Source organism: Camelus ferus, chromosome 11 (assembly GCF_009834535.1).
Source record: "Camelus ferus isolate YT-003-E chromosome 11, BCGSAC_Cfer_1.0, whole genome shotgun sequence".
Lineage (NCBI taxonomy): Eukaryota > Metazoa > Chordata > Mammalia > Artiodactyla > Camelidae > Camelus > Camelus ferus.
The window spans coordinates 35,380,448-35,398,211 of NC_045706.1; the positions used below are offsets into that span (position 1 = coordinate 35,380,448).

The window sequence follows — 17,764 nt, forward strand, 5'->3', positions numbered from 1 at the left end:
TTTTTTTTTTCTGTTCTGGAATTCTGGAGTATTTGCATAAGCTTAGGCAGGACAAGAAAATTTCTCACCAGCACTCAACAGTCATATTGTTAATTTCCAGGAATTTCTAAAGTTTATAAATTGCAGCCTCTGAGGTGGGCTGTTCCAGGGAAACAAAGCTGACATGTTTCCTTAAATCCTGGGCTCCTAACAGCAAACATGCAGGTAGAGTGAGACTGAAAATGTAAGGGCAAAACAATTAAGACACAACCAAGAAATGCTCAGACAGCAATGCAAGTTTTGGATGGTAGTCTTTTTGTTACTTTTTTGGTGGGGGCGGTTGGGGGGGAGCAGTCACTTACTCTATTGATCTCTGAAAAATTTATATAGTTGTTTTTTTTTTTTTTAAATCAGTCTTCACTCTTCCTGACTTTTTCAGCATTTGATCATTGAGTTATTCTAGCCCCTCTGGCCCTTGCTCCCATGAAAACTCTCTTCTTTTGACTTCTGTTATGCAAGAAATGGTGTTCTGAGTCTCTTCCTGTCTTTTCCCAGCTCCTGGCTACTTCTACTACCATCACTCCACCATCTACACACATCAGTGGTTTTCACATTATTTTGTTCCCCGATGGTGTTTGTGTGAGTACATAGCAGTTTTTCCATGTCTGGGTATTTCTGCTTATTGTTCTCTGTCTTCCCATACTCAGTGCTTTAAAACAAATTGACTTTACAATGTTTGTGGTGGGAAAGGACCTTCAAGATCATTTGCCTCACTGTCTTATGTTAGAATGAGGTGAATAAGGCTCAGGGAAGTGATATGGCTTGTGTAATTTCACACAGTCATCCTTTGGCGAAATCAGGCTAGAAATCAAAGTTCTTGGTCGTCTGTCCCTCTCAGAGCCCTGTGTTGACTTCTCACACACTGGCTCTTCACGGTCTCCTGTACCATTATTGTCCCCTTGGCAAAGAACTTCATAGCTATTTGACCTTCACGTCACCCTTTCTCTGCAAACCGAATGTCAAATACCCGTTCACCAAGACCTCCAGTTCTTTCTGTGATTTAAAATTTTTATTCTTTGATAATTGAAGAAATTACCAACATTAAAATTCACTTTCTTGAAGCATGCAGTTCAATGAGTTTTAACCCAGGCATATAAACAGCATGTAGACTAATCTGTCTCCCCTCCCCCCGACACCTGGCAACACGGATTTGGTCTCTGTCACTGTAGTTTTGCTTTTTCTATAAAATCATATAAATTGGGTTATATGGAATATATCCCTTTGAGATTAGCTTCTTTCATTTACATAATGCATTTGAGATTCATCTATGTTCTTGTGTGTATCAATAATTTGTCCCTTTTTGTTACTAAGTAGTACTCCACTGTTTGGGTGTATCACTGTTTGTTTACCCATCATACAACCAATGTGTGAGAATCCTAGTGAATTTGCATCTCTACCAGCATTTTATATTGCCAGTTTTTAAAATTTAGCCATTCTGATAGGAATGTAGTGGTATCTCATTGTGATTTTAGTTTGTATTTATTTCTTTAAGGAATAATGATGTTGAACATCTTTTCATGTGCTTATTTGCTGTTCTTCTGCCTGTTACGTATATCTTCTGTCCATTATTATGTTTGTTTTGCCCACTATCATTACAATAGCACTATTCCATGTGGTTATTGTGCCTAGTTTTTTATGTCAGCATTGTTGCCCATGTAACACAGTATGTTCCAAGGCCAAGGCACTGAGCTAGGAACTTTACATATGTAATCTCACTTTACCTTTACAAAACCTCTATGAGATAAGTGGTGTTTTCTATTTTTATGGAGGCAAAATAAAGATCATATGCTCAAAAGATATTTATTGAGTGCCTACCATGTGCTTGCTATGTGAGCCAGGTATTATACCCATTGACTAATTCCGTGACTTTGGGCAAGTTGTTTAATCTGAGTCAATTTTCTTGTCTGTTAAATAGGATTCTGTATCACAACATTTTCTCTCTGAGTTATTGAGAGAAGGTTTTAAAGAAGAATGTAGGAAACACATTCAGCAGAAGGTCTAGAAAACGTTGGCAGTGGTTTCTTCTATTGTTTTCTTCAAACATTTCATACTGTGCTGAGATTGTTTCTGCCCCTTGCTGGCTACCTCCTTCTGCAAAATTGCCCCTTGGTGGGTCTTCTCCTTCACTCTGGATGAAATATTAGAACAAACACAAGATTTAGCCTTTTGCTTTTAAGAATGAATTGCATCAGTTGGTCAAAAAAAAAAATGGAATTGGACTAATTTTGGAGAGCAGTCCTATAGTGCTGCAGTTACTACTGCTCCTTCATCCTTCCCCTAAATGTAGAGGGGACCAGTTACCATGGAGATTGCTAGTAGCTAACCTGGGGGATGTGTGCCTAAGTTCACATTTCGCACTTTAAACACCCAATCTGAGGAATGGCAAAAGGAGACTAGAGAGGGACCTTATCTCTCAGAGCAGTGATGTGTTCAATATTGCTGGAATTTAAAAAAATTTGTCATTTACTAGTCATTCAATCAAGTTTTTTCTTTGTTGGCCAGATAATTTGGGATGACTTCCAGGAGACTGGAAATACTTTGAAGAGAGGTTGCTATTTGAAATGAGTACTGAAGATTTTCTAAAGTTAGTAATGGGAAAAAATGAGCCAAATGTTTTACTTTGAGTCCATTCCAGTTCCAGTGTTTATGTAAAAGTATCTAACTTTTACTAATACCATAAAGGGTTGACCTAGTTGGCAAGGTTATTCTGTTTAGGACAGAAAGAGAAAATCATAATACTAGTGGAAAAAAAATAACCATGACACAAAGATGGCCTTTTACAAATTGTCGTCATCTATTATGGAGTATTCGAGGCTTTGTTTGTGGAAGCCAGGGTGTGGTTCAAAGTGGCTCCCTGCTTTTTCCTGTTGGATAGCTGGAGCGCTTAATCCTTCAGTTGTTAAACGTGTATCTGATGCTTACCCTGCTCCAGGTCCATTTTATGTGGTAAGTCTCTTTTATCCTCAGAGTAACCCTTTGAAGTAAGAGATAGCCCCATTTTGCAGATGGAAGGTTGTGTGGAGAGGCTGTTTGACTTGGCCAGTGAAACCCTGTAAGGAGATGGTGTTGAGCCCTGGTGTTGTCACTGTACCTCCTGCTCTAGTTGGTGCCCATTCTGCCTCAGTCTGCCTCTCACAGAGGCACCAAGAGGCCAGCACACTTTCTTTCAATATGGCGCCTGTGTTCTTCATGGGTACTGTGTCTAGGACTAAGGCCAACACTTGCCTATCACAAGCCCTGGAGTTATGTAGTTTTATTTTGTCCAGAAAGCCCATTGTAGAAGGAGTATGAACTTTGAGTCAGCGACAAGGTTCAAGTAGTGTCTTCACCATGTTATTTATTGCCTATGTGATTTTGGCCAAGTTACTTAAACTCCCAGAGCCTAAATTTCTTCAACTGTAAAATGGAAATAATACATGCCTGGCAGAGATGTGGGGAGGATTAGAAATAATGCAGTAGAGCATCTAGCAAGTCCTTGGCACGTTGTAGATGCTTAGAAACTGGGAGCTACTATTATTGTCACCAGTGCAGGGCCTTCTGGTTGGTGGTGGGGGACTCAAAGAGCTGCCTACAGTGATGGTTAAGAATATGGATTCTGGAGTAAACTGGGTTCAAATCCTCATTCTACCATTTATCAGCCGTGTACACAACTTAATTGCTATGTCTCAGTTTCCACCATCTGTAAAATGGGTACAGCAGTAGTTCTGGCTGCACAGGGGTAAATGATCATAAAGAGAGAACTGTCAAGAGATTGAGTGGAAATAACCCCATTTTGGTCATCTAGTGCCATTGTTTCAGTGACATAATATGAGCCTCCTTGAAGTTTACAGTAACGTTTCTTCTCCCCTTCCTGCCCAAATTGAAAGAATTTCTCATTTTTTTGTATTTAGTGCCAACAAAAATGTTTGATACCATGATTTTACTAGAAATGCAGATTAAATTATCACAGAAATTATGATCTCCACCTCAGGAAATTGAATTAAGTAATCAAAAAAGGATGTCTTTTTGTACAAAGAATACCTGAGTATTTTTTGTAGAATTAAGACATATAAAATTAGATATAGTAAATAACAATCTCATCTTATAGGTGAATATATAACAAACACAACCAGCTCTATATTTAAAAAAAATAACACTATTTCATTGAAATGCCTGGACTCTCCTCCTTTAATATTGAACTTGGCTGGGTTGCATTTGAGTTAATTTTTTCCCCCTTCAAGTTGACAGCAATAAGAGGGCACCTCGATGTGAGTCCAAAGGAGGAAAACAGTCTCTGAATTTAACGTATGTCTAGAAATCCAGTTTGACTTCTATGCCGTGGGCAGTGTGTGGTGCTAGCTGGGTCTGCATCATTATTCTGAAGTCTGTACCGAAGTCCTATGACTAATATGTTCCAGCTGTCTGGGTCACTGCTTTGGAGTACTGTTTATTTGCAGTGGTGATGCTGCAAATAGGAAAAGCTTTCCCTTTTGTTGGTTGAAAGCTTTGCTGGTAATTAGCAAAACAAGCATGCCTCTTATTTGGCAGCTAAAGAGTCAAAAGTACGCAACTACTTTGGAAAACAATTTGGCATTACTGAGACGAGTTGAACATGTGCAGCCCCCAGCCCAGCTCTCCTCCCTTAGGTACATGCCCTGGAGAAACTCTTGCTGTGTGCACCAGGGGACTAACACTAGAATATAAATGGTGGCATTATTTGTAATAGCAAAACCCCCCAAATCCCCAGATGATCCTCAACAGTAGAATAGAGCAGTCAACTGGGGGTAAGTTCACATAGTGAGAACTATGTGGTGGTGAAAAGTCAACTGCAGTCATATGAGTCAACAGGGATGAATCACAAAATCACAATCTTAAGAGGTGAGTCTTAAAAGATGCATACAGTCTGGTTTCCTTTGTATTAGGCTTACAACCAGGTAGAACACAGCAACGTACTGAGAATACCCATGTGGTAAAACCATAGAGAGGAGCAAAGGAATGATTAACTCAAAATTCGGCTAGTGGTTATCTATAAAGGGGAGAATGGAATGGGGGGTGGGCAATTGGGAAGGGGCACACAGGTCTTTTTTTTAAAAAACAAAACAAAAATAAAACAGACCCTAGCACTACCAACTGGGTATTAGGTACACGGGATTCACTTTCTTCTTTAAGCTGACGTTTATTGTTTGACATATGTTATGACATGTTAGTTATCACTGCATAACAAGTTCCCTCAAAATTTAGCAGCCTAACACGCTGATAAGCCTTCATTATCTTGCACAATTTCTGTGGGGGTTGGGAATCAGGAGCAGCTTAGCTCGATGGTTCTAGCCTGGGTGGGGGGTCTCCTGGGGTCACAGTCAAGATGTCAGCTGAAGTAGCAGTTGTCTAAAGGCTTGACTGGCCCAGAGGATCTGCTTCTCAGAAGGCTTACCGGCTGTTGCCAGAGGCCTGGGTTCCTCACCATGTGGGCCTCTCTATGGAGCAGCTGTGGTGTCCTTGTGATGTGGCATCCAGTTTCCCTGCCAGGACAGACCTAGCCTTTGAAGGCACATCCCATCATTTCCCCCGTATTGTCTTGGCTTGATGTGCTAGCCCTGTTCAGTGTAGGAGGGGACTTCACAAGAGCCTGAGTGCCAGGAGGCAGGGATCACTGGGGGCCACGTTGGAGCCTGGCCACTATGGTTAAGTACTTTTTAATATAATATGTTTCACAATAAAATATTTCTAGAGACAGACAAAATTGGTAGGCTTATTTGTCTTTAGTTAGGATGCGGACATCTATTCTGATGAAAATTAATGTCAATGCTGAATGTGTTACCGTTCAATATGGGGTTGAAGAAAAGTCAGTGGTTTAATGTGAGTAACTAAGTGGCTTGAACCTGCCTGACAGGAATGTGCATGCGGTCTGGGTGGGTGGGAAGTGAAGAGGGCAACCTCAGTAACATTCAGAGCGGGATGTGTGGTGTAGAGGTGGGAATATATGGATCTAGACTTCATTGCACCGGTACCTAGACCTGCAAAAATGTGGGACTCCTGAATTTGCAGAGAATTCTCCACAGTGGGGGCCATTGGGAGCTTCCTGGACTCACTGTGATATGAAAATCCCTGCCAGCTTCACATGGTCTCCCAAGATCATCTTTAATGAAAACGAAGGGAGAGTCCACCCCTCACTCCCTTCCCCTACATGTAAGGGTGTAGCTGGAAGTGAATAGGCAAGGAAGGATAGGAGTTTGAGCTTACACATTCTTGCAGTGATTGCATTCAACTCCATAATGCCTATCTGTTTCAATGTTTACAACTTACATTACTGATTCATTTGCTTATCCTTCCCTCCCCAAAATCTGGGGGTGAAGTTGATGTTTCCTAAGGTCCATCGAGTCTTTTTCCTTAGTTTTGTGCAGCTCCTGGCATAAACACGTGGTCTGTATTCCTGGGGTCCAGGTGCTCTTGTTTAATAAGGCATCGAGACCCATCCTGTCTTTTATGTGAGTTGCAACATCCTTCCAGCCTGCAGGAGAGGTAGCTGCTTGGAGAACTTCTCTTGACTTTCGATCAAGCTAATGAGTAGGGGAGACAGGACTAAAAACCAGGTGCAGGGGGTCCCTGACTAGCTTTCCTTGGACTTCTGGACACCAGCACCTATACATAGTAGACATCGATGCCTCTAAACCTTTGTGCATTGCAGGCAGAATTTTGGTAATCAGCAGATGAAGGGCCACTTTAGGCTGTCACGTTGGAACACCACGTTCTCCCCAACCTGAGCTCTGATGCTGCTTCCATCTTTATTGGCAGAGCAGTGTCTGTGCCATTATATTCTATTGTATTTTACATTTTATAGAAATGAATGGATGGGGAGGTTATAGCTCAGTGGTAGAGTGCACACTTAGCATGCCTGAGGTCCTAGGTTCAATCCCCAGTATCTCCATTAAAAAAAAAAGAATTAAAATAAATAAACCTAAGTACCCCCTTACAAAAATAAATAAATAACTAAAAGTTTAAAAAAAACCATGAATGGAAAATCCTCAACGGCAAGTGGTAATTGTCTCTTGCTGTGGCAGAGATAAAAATTACCAGGGGTGCCATGTGCTTGTCTTACTTCCCTTGGCCAAGTGTGCTCTCTTGAGAAAGAAGGGAGAAGAATGAAATATATATATATAATGTCAAAAATACATTAAGTGTTATTGTGTTTTAAAAGGCAGTAGAATTACTAGTAGTAATTATAGTAATTGGTAATCATAATTATAGTATTAATGGTACTATTAAGAATGATTATTAATATATACTGTCAAGGAATAAACTGCAGCATGTGCTTGTCCCCTCACCAGCAGTGACATGTGAATGGATTGTTTGGCCGTTGGGCCTTGAGCTTGGTTTTCAGGAGAGCATCGTGGTGGGCAGGGTGGGGAGGGAGGGCACAGCCTGTACAGTGAGATAAGCCCTGGGGCCAGAAGCCCTAAGTTGCAGTTTTATGTCTGGTGTTTTTCTAGTTGAATGTTCTTGTCATACATCATCTGTGACACTTAGCTGCCTCCTCTGGAAAATGGAATCAGGAAATGCTGTGTACCTCAGGGCTGTGGGGAGGATGAAACGTAATTGGTGATGCCAAAATGCAAGCTGTGGTGGAGGCGTCGCGAATGTGACGTGCAGGCCGCTGGGCCACTTTGCCCCACAGCGTGTATTGTAGCTGAGTGTGCGGTCTATTGGGTTGACCAGCTTTGCCTAAAGGGACTCCAGGATGATCAGTGGTTCTCGTGTGTTTCTACGAGGGTACGGGGATGCCTTCCAAGTGTGGTCGCAGAAATCCAAAGTTATATTCAAGCTCAAGCCCCTGAGGCCCCAGTTTTTGTTTGAGTGAATTTTCGGGCTTTGTCACTGCCCTGAAGTTTATGTGAATTGAAAGAAACTTACTGAGGAATTCCTTTGTTGCAGAAGTTCTAAGAGTGGGTGAGGCTAATGGTTGTTCCCCACATTCAGTATGTGATGGAATCATTTTTTTCTTTTTTCAGTTTTCTCCTTTTTAAAAAAATTACAGCAGTATTTTCATCTACAGGCTTAAGAACATTTTCTCAACTGAAATAGCATTAACTTAATAAAAATCCTCAGTAATCACATGTTGTCTTGCTTATTCTTGCAGGGTGAGGGCAGCATGAACATCCCTAAATGTGCCTCTGGGCATGTTTAGCCATTTGTTTTTGATTAGGAGAAAGAAGACGGCCATCCACTTGAAAGGTGAGTGAAGATTTCTATGCATCATTTTATTATAAAAATTTTCAAACATACAAAAGAGTTAAAGAAAGTGCACTGAGTTCCCGTGTATCCACTACCTACATTTAACAGTTGTTACATTTTACTGCGTGTGTGTGTGTGTGTGTGTAGGTTTGTACATTTTTTTGCTAAAACATGTTAAAGTAAATTGCAGACATCATAACATTTTATCCTACATTCTTGAGGATGCAGTTTCTAAAAACAGAAATATTCTCCCCTGAGAGGCATTTTAGAACATTCATAAACTCTATGACATAGAATCATTTGATTAAACACAGTTATAATTTCCTATCAAAAGATGTAATTTTGAATTTTTGTTCCCTTCGTAGATGATATAGATAAGGTCAGATGTAAAAACATTTAAACAGTGATTTCTTTAACAGACAGACCTATAATATGAATTTGTTTGATACGAGAGACATCTGAATATAAAGGATTGGAATTCGCATGATGCATGTGCCCTGTATACACCAGAGAGGATCACTAAGCTGTCTCCACTCCTGGTAATCTGCCCATCTGCCGCACTGTGGCTGATGGTTATTGTTAGGTCGGGATCTGATGACCATTCTTGGCTTCCTCCTGGTCGGCATTCACAGGTAGACCCGTCTCAGATTGCTTTGGCAGTTCGGAGTCTTTTACGGTTCTATGTAAATTTTGGAATTGTTTGTTCTAGTTCTGTGAAAAGTGTCATGAGTATTTTGACAGGGTTTGCATTGGATCTGTAGATTGCTTTGGGTAGTACAGCCATTTTGACAATATTAATTCTTCCAATCCAGGAGCACAAGATATCTTTCCATTTCTTTGTATCATCTTCAATTTCCTTCACAATGTTTTACAGTTTTCGGAGTATAGGTAACCTCCTTGGTTAAGTTTATTTAGGTGTTTTGTTGTTTTTGATGCAGTTGAAATGTTTATGCCAGTTATAAAATTCTGGTTTTTGAAGTGAAAAAAAAAAAAAAGAATGAAGGGCTGGCTGCAAGTGGCAAAATATCCTTCTTTCTTGTGGGTGAGTTGTATTCGATTACTTACATATACTGCATCTTCTTTATCCATTCATCTATTGATGTGCACATAGGATGCTTCCATATCTTGGCAATTATAAAGAATATTGCTGTTAATAGCAAGATGTATGTATCTTTTTGAATTAATTCTTATTTTGTGGTTGGCTTTATTCCTTTGATAAATATGTAAGTTTAAAAAGCTAAAGCTCTAAACTTTCTTAGAAACCAAGAATAGTACATATATGTAAATTTAAAAATATGTGCAATATATTGTGTATATGTATTTACATGCAATATATTGTATATGTGTAGACAAATTTTAACAATTCTACCTAATAAAATTGAAAAATGAAAGAAACCCCAAAATAAACAAAATATCCTTCCAATGTGGAATACAGAAAAAAAAAAAAAAAGACAACAAAAAAACCCAAGTAGACTGGTATCTGTGATCTAATGTGATCAAAGGTCTTAGTTGATTTTTTTGACCCTGAACTTATAGGAGAATGTGAAAAGAATATGAGTGATAATGTCAAGTTGAGTTAGTATATTAAAATCAATAATAGAATGAAAATGATTCCCAGCCCCATAATTTTGACTGCCTGAATTAAAACTTTACATAGAATCTTAAAGATGTGTTCCACTGTGATTATAGTTTTAGATATTACACATTAAGGCCAGTCACACAATCAGTCATTACAGCTCTGGTTCTTGCAGGGTGGCTGTTGGCTATTCTGCATTCTAATCTCAGTTACATTTTATTTATGGTATCTTCTTCCAGTGGTCCCTGAGTATTGAAGCTTTTCTTCATAGAAGTTTATGACCTAGAGTTATCCATTTAGAGCATGATTTTGAAAGGAGTCTACTTAAGTGAGCCCTTTAGGCTAGCGGCGTTTTCTTATATTCTCGTTTCTGATTTAGAACAAAAAGTTAATGACAGATGTAAAGTTTCTGAAAGGCACTGAAATATTCCGAAGAAGCTGGAACTGGAATTACAAATATCTCAGAATGATCTAGTTTGTTTTTTCACTTTTTGGCCACTGCCTGGTTATGCTTTGAAAAGATGAGGAGGAGTGAATGGGGCTCCACATGAGGCAGGAAGGCTTTGAAGGATGGTGGAAGGAAAGGCGTATGGGGCCCTGGATGGGGCCTTCAACTGGCTCTCTGGCCCTGAACCACTTAGATATGGGGTAATGTGTTTTTTAATTTTCTTTTGAAATAGAACATACATACAGAAATATGCATATTGTAAGTGGACAGCTCAGTGCAGTTTCTAAACTGAGCACACTCATGTAACCAGAACCCAGATCAAGAAACAACGTTTTTGTCCCAGCCTCAGGCCTCCTCTAGACACTACATACTGGACATTATCTGCTCTGTGAGTAACTACTTTTTTGACTTCCAGGAGCATAAATTAGTTTTGTTTGTTTTTCTTTGTGTGTGTGTATGTGAGTATGTGATATATGATTATGTAATGCAGATTGTACCCTTTTGTGTTTGGCTTTTCTCATTCAACAATGTGTTTGAGAGATTCCTCTGTATTGTTGCATGTTGTTACAGATTGTACGTTTTCATTGCATTCCATTGTGTGTGAATACAGCCATTTATTCATTCTCTTAGATGCAGGTGATATTTTGGGGTTCATCCACCCAGAGCACCCTGTGGCAGAAATGAGGGTTAAACCAAGGTTTCATCCTTTTTATGGTTACAATTGAGGTAGTCCAGGGTTGTCTGACCTCTGTCCAACTTTTGCTGTGATCCGGAGGAGCAATCTAGGCAGCAGGTAGAAAATTGAGACATAGTTGAAAGAGATTGGTTTTTCAGTCCTGTAATGATTCCTGTTTCTTTTCCTGTGACTCACCATGTCCCCTTTCTCTTTGTTCCCAGCTGGCCCACATTTTCTCCATCTTCTCTACCATAATGACTCTTTCTGAGCCCCTCCAAGGAGACAGTGACTATTATCAAATAGACAATCAATACATACTTAAAATTCAGTAGGTGTTGATATTAGATGTTAGATGAAGGGTGAAGAATTGAAAGTCACCGTTTTATACCCGACATACAACAGGCACTCTGTAAATATCTGTTGGCTAAATAGATGAATAACAAAAGGCATGAACACTAAAATTAATGGGCTTGCTCTTGAGGAGACTGTGTTATGGTTATGGTTATGGATTCATAGGTACAGACATGGCCTTCATTCCCGGAAACCAGTTGTACTGTAGATTTCAGGATATAACTTCAGAGGCTTGCGTGGGCCAGGCTTGTAACATGATGGAGATTAGCAGTAGTGGCAGGTTGCCCAGGAAGGAGTGATAGAGGTGTGGATAATGAGTGTTAGAGCCCTATCTAACTTTTGACCCAATAAAACATGTCTGACTGAAGTTATCAAGTTCAGCAATGTCCAGCCTTTAGGGACTAGAGTGCTCATTATAAGAAAGTGGTTCCCACGGGATTTGGATGTTTTTATTTAAATAAAGTTTTATTCAAACACAGTCACGCTCATTTGTTGATGTATCGTCTGTGACCACTTTTGTGCTACAACAGCAGAGGTGAGTAGTTGTGAAAGAGACTGAGTTGAGTGTTTGCAGCAGTGACCATATGGCCCACAATGCCTAAAATATTTACCATTCGGCCCTTTACGTAAAGGTTTGCCAACTCCTGCTTTGCTTCATCAAAACAGGGGCGTAGTAGTAATAACCTCCATAGTCATGAAGTAGTCTGAGCCTGTTAGTTCTAGTGTTCATGCCTTTAGTTATTCGTTTATTTATCCAACAAATGTTTACAGAGTGCCTGTTGTATGTCAGGGGTAAAATGGTGATAGATACAGTTCATACCCTTGTGGACTTTACAGGAGACTCCTATGAACTTGGAGTTCCATTCTAGGATTGTGCTTTCTATGAATCAGACCAAAAGTGTAATTTGGAAGTAGAATTACCATATCCTCAATTTTAAACTAAAATGTTAGCTATTTTTGTTAATTTTATAAATTTGATGAACACTTATTCTGTGTAATCTAATGGTTACTTCAGTTATAAAAGAGTATGTAGTATGATGTACATAGAAGTGATTATGTGTTTAAAGGCCCTGCTTGTTTCAATGTGATAACAGAGACGGAAAGCAGTGTGTCTGGATAGGGCTGGTGAGCTCTGAAGTGCTTGTCAGAGCAAGCCAAGCAGTCCTCCAGTCCTAGGCCAGGATAATAATAAAGACTAAGCCTCAACAGAAAGAACAGCACACAGGGTAGTAACATTTGGAATGTAGTAACGCAAATTAAGCCATCTCTTTTGCTATGCTGATCTGTTTGCTTACTTGAGGTCGTAAAAGTTTGTTTCTTCTTAATAGGAGGTTATGGAGGGAAGTGTAATGAACATGGAAAATAGAGAGCTATCTTTTATATTTCTCTAAGGAATGTGAAACTGGTTTTTAACAACATTTTAACTCATTAATTAGCATTTTTATATACACTTATACGTGGTTTATGACACTTGGGTGGACACCTGAGCTGCGAGTGACTGTCCCTCCCACCCCCAGACTGTGCTCAGACAGATAAAAAGGAAACACTGTCCACTCATCTCAGTAAACCATCAGAAGCCATAGTGGCTGCATTGCCTTCTTCCGCTCGAGGGATCTTTTAGGAAGTCAGATTGGATGTTTGCATGAATGTTGTAGTTACAGTTATTTAGCCCCGTGTAATGATTTGAAGATGTGAAAATGTGTGAAGTTCTGACGATGTTTACACATTGCCTTAGGAGCCATCTGACGTCATGTGGCATGCTGCTTGCCACCTTTTAAGGCAGTGATCTGGGGACCAACAGTGCTTTCTTCTGAAATCTAAGACTCTTGTGAGAGTTGGTCTGAAGGAACTATGGAGAACGGATGCTAGCTGGTGCAATGGGGAGTTTAATGAATATGATTAAAAGTCCATACTAGTTTCTTTTGTTTCCAAAATTAATAAATAAAGATTTAGTTCCTCTTCTTTATGAGGAAGAAATTATATAATTCCATACATACTTTCTGCTTTTTGTGTTTAAAATGTTTTTAAAAATTTAATCCAATTCTTCATTTTAGTAATTTTTTGTAGTGGTTTGTATTTAAGGGTAACTGAAAAATGAGAAAACCGAGAGAAAATAAATATCACAGATGTTTTCCTTACAGAGCTGAAAACTGTAGGCTTAACTATTTTGGTTAAAAGTTAAGTTTTATGGAACAAATTTGATGATAGGCCAATTCACTTGATCTGAGGCATTAAAAAAACTGGATCTTATGTTCTTTGTAAGATGGAGTTCTTTTGTCAAGAGCTCCAGCTTCAGGAGTGTTTAATTTGTCAAGGCTACCTAATTAAAATTTACTTTCTCAGTCTCTCAAGTTTTATTTTTGGAGAGGAGAATGTACTGAAGTGCCAATGAATATAACTCGATAGAACAAAACATGTTTTAGAAAGAGTCAGGGTGATTCTCTTCGTTGCAAGAAACAGAAAACCCATTTCAAAGTATCTTAAGTGAACAGGTTTATCAGTTCAGGTAGTTGGAAGTCTTGAGATGGATCTGACTTCAGGAAGGGCTAGATTGGGGGTCCAAACAGGGGAGTCACGAGGATCGTTCTTGGCTGCATGTTCTTGGGCTACAGATGGAGACTTCTAGCAGCATCGGGTTGACCTCATTGAAGTGACCATTTCCAAGATACTACACAAACAGCATCCTTGGCCTCATGCCTAGCGCTAGACAAGTCACTGTGGCCAGGGACATCGGCCTGCCCTGACTGGCTTGCCCATGTCACCTGCTTCGCACCTAGAGTCTGAGGTCAGCAGCACCGCTTCAGCTGAAGATGAAGCAGTGATTGATGACAGAAGGGAATGGCTCCCGCCAGAAGTGTAGAAATCAGTGGAGTTACTAGGAGAGTCACTGCGTGCTGGGAGGCAAACTGATAGTAACAGTAATAAAATAAGAACTGTATCTTTTTATGGTTTGCAAAGCATTTTCAGGTATATTCTCTTGTTTGATCTGAAAGAAGCATTAGGGAGGCAGGATAAAGAAGTGATTAAGAACATGGATCCTGGGGCCAGACTGCATGGGGTCAGTTATTAGTCACATCAGATTTTGGCAGATTCTTAACCTCTTGATGCCCTGGTTTCCTCAACTGTACAGCAGGGATAAAGGTGTCTACCTTATAGAGTTCTGGGAAGGATTAGATTAATGGGTATTTACAGGGCACTTAGAACAGTCCCTGGTGGATGCTGGTCTCTCTGTCCCTCATCATTGCTGTTGATCTTTGAGACAACCCTGCCAGCAGCATGTTCTCGTCATATGACAGGTGTGCATGTGGAAGTCCCGAGTCACATGGCCTGTAAGGGTGGCACGAGCAGCAGTAGGTCTCCTGACTTCTTCCCTGCCCGCACAGTTGCCTTTGTGTCATGATTGTGGATTGTGTTTGGATTAATAATAAATCAGGGAAGCAGAGAGGAAAAAAACTCCTACAAAGTAGGCCTGCTGTTTGGAAGTACCTACGTGTACAAGCAGGGTAGCATTACTTACATATTCTATTTGCAAGCTACTTTTTAGCTTTCCAGGTATAGAGTGCCCCTGGGGATATTTAGGGGACATTACTGGGAGGACATTCACATTGGCAGTGTTCCACCCTGGTGGGCACATGCTTGGGACAGTCAGCCATATCCAGGGTTGGCGCTCATTCCAGAAGTATTTGCTGATTGTTTAATCGGATCCAGTATTCTGAGCTTTAGAGGAAACTAAGATTTTTGTGGCTGGGAGGTGAGTTGAGCCCATCATTGTGGTGTGAGGATGGAATTTTGGACAGAGAGGCTTGGACCACCCCAAGATGCTGCTTTCCAAGGCCTGTAGCCAGTTCTGTCTAGAAAAAGACACCATTTTCCTCAGTAAGAATATATCCCCACCATGTGGAGAATGTTTTGTGGGGAAATTATTCAAATGACTTAATGGAGTCTTGCCCTGGGGATTCGGACTTTGGTATGACCCAGACATCTAAGAAGGGTCATATTGCTTTCTGAGGATATAGAGAATGACTTCTTTGTACTTACTGAGGACTCAAGACACTGTGTCACTGTGGATAATCTGTAATACACCCCCCCAAGTATGCAGCTATACACACAAGGAAAAACCTAGCAGAAACCACAATTTTGGCTCTCCCTACAGTGCTTTTGAGGAAAAAGGGTGCTATTTAGCATTCCCAAAGCTGGCTTCCTGCGCCGACCCACCAGCTTCCCTTCGGGAGAAACTCTGCCCTGCAGTGACGTGTCCTCCCCCGCTGCCACTGTGCCTGTTACGTGGGAGGCGCTCAGATATTTCTTGAATGAACAAACCTATCTGAACTAAGCCTTTGTCTTCATTTTCAATTTCTTTTGACAAGAAAACGTTTACCATGTAGATGTCTTCAGGAATTTCAGCGTGAACACGCTGCATTATAGTGTTTCTTTAGCTGGAAGTGGTGGTGCCTGAGTACGGGTTCCAACACCTGGTTTTACAATGGTATTTATATTCCAAATAACAGCACCTATTCAGAGAGTAAAAGGGTTAGCTACTAATTCTGTAGAAACCACCCTAGTTTGCCAAATGCGTGTGAGAATCATAAAAAGTTCTTAGATTTAATCCTACTTACTTTGTTCTTAGCGCCTTGGGAGCTTTTTGTCTTGCTTATAGTCTGGGATTGAATATTAATAGATTCTTCATTGTCTTTAGCCTGACCCCATTTTATCGCTGAAAAAACAGGGGCAACCTTGTTTCCTGTATGTTGAGAACAAAAGTAATAACATCGTTATTCACTATGTGATGGGTACTACCCTGAGTTTTTGTCGATTATCCTGTTTAACATTCTTAACAGGTCTGTGACCGTTATTTCCTAGGTGATGAAACTGAGGCACAGCCAGCGTGTGCCTGAGTGGCCTCAGGCCTGCTTGTAGCACTCACACATGCTGAATTGCCAGTAGGTGGGGGCCGGTGTCTGGCCAGGGGCTCTCAAACTACCTGCGTATTGGAATCACCCTTACGGCATTAAAAGCACTCCATGCCCATGTCCAGGTATCCTCCCTGCTTTGTCCCCTCGTGTTCTTATTTTACTTGGTCTAGGATCTCAGGTGAAGGTGCTGTGCTGTCAGGATTGAGAACCTTTGAACTAGAGCAGTGGGTCTTAAAATTTGGTCCCAGAACAGCAGCATCAGCATCACCTGGGTAACTTGGAAGACGTAGAACTTCTTAGGTCCCACCCAGACCTACTGAATTGACACTCCAGGAGTGAGGTCTAGCAGTCAGTGTTTTAACAGGCCCTCTGAGTGATTCCTTTTTTATTAAGTTGTAAAAAACATGAACTTCATCATTGTAACCATTTCTGAGCGTACAGTTAAGTAGTGTTAACTATATTCACATTATTGTGAGACGGATCTCCAGAACTTTCTCATCTCGCAAATCTGAAATTCTATACCATTAAACAGTTCTCCTCTCCCTGCTTCCCCAGCGCCTGGTAACCAGCGTTTTACTTTTGTTTCTATGAATTTGCCTACTTTAGATAAGTCATGAAAGTGGAACTCCAGGTGATTTTTATACTCATTCAAGTTTGAAAACCCCTGAGCTCCAAAATTTGATTTGGCTTATCCCACACCATTAATATCACCCATGTTGTAAATCTTCAACACACCTCATGCATGCCATGCTCTTCCTAGTTCTGTCTCTGCCCCCTTATTCTGTGTCACTCTTACCAAGTTACTTAACTTCCCTGAAATGGTTCTCTCATCTGTATAAAGAGGGGTAACCTAACTTGCAGTTTGGTAAAAGTTAAACAATTTGACAATTGTGAAAGTATTTTGTAAGCTGTCAGGTGGTATACTAATAAAATATTAAGTACATTAAGTGTAAAATTACCTTTTTACGTTTAGTTTTTGTTTTTGTTTTTAAATTATACAAGCATGGCTTTTAAAGTCTTATGTAGTTCCCCAAGGTCTCTTATCCCCTTTATGCTGTTGTCCCCAGCTCCCTGCCCTGCCTCAATTTCTTATTTGGTATTTATCTTATACTATGTAAGCAGAATTCACAGACCCACTATATAGTATAGTTTGATTACTTTAACTTTCCTGCACACACATTTTTCTTGGATTTAATAATTGTCCTGTTTGAAAAAATTTTGAGCATTTATCACTAATTTAGTCACAAACAGCCTTCCATGTGAGTCTCCTCCTGATATCTCAAGACATTTATATATTTTATCAGTTTTGTCTTCTTGACAAACTCTCACCTGGAGTCTTAGGCCCTGCCCCCATCTAGACCATTTCTTCTCTAGACCTGCCGTGCACACAGCAGGAGATGGATTCTCCCTTCAGCACCATTCTGGGGATTTCTCTTTTCTTGCTTCAGAATGGGTTTCCCTGTCTCCCTCATTCCATATTATCTTTCTTGGTTTGTTTCCTTATTTTGGCAGACCACGTGCCCTGGAACCTTCCTAACACAGGAGTTAAAACT

The 17,764-nt window shown here is 40.3% G+C and overlaps 1 protein-coding gene across 7 annotated transcripts in view; it reads left to right on the forward strand.

Annotated features, from left to right (window-relative positions):
* Nucleotides 1–17,764, forward strand: part of SGMS1 (sphingomyelin synthase 1) — a 264,767-nt gene that overhangs the window by 21,959 nt on the left and 225,044 nt on the right. For all 7 annotated transcript variants that reach the window (XM_032491393.1, XM_032491396.1, XM_032491391.1 and 4 more), the window contains exon 2: nucleotides 8,153–8,247. The gene's annotated coding sequence lies outside the window, so the exon portion shown is untranslated. The remainder of the gene's footprint in view (nucleotides 1–8,152; nucleotides 8,248–17,764) is intronic.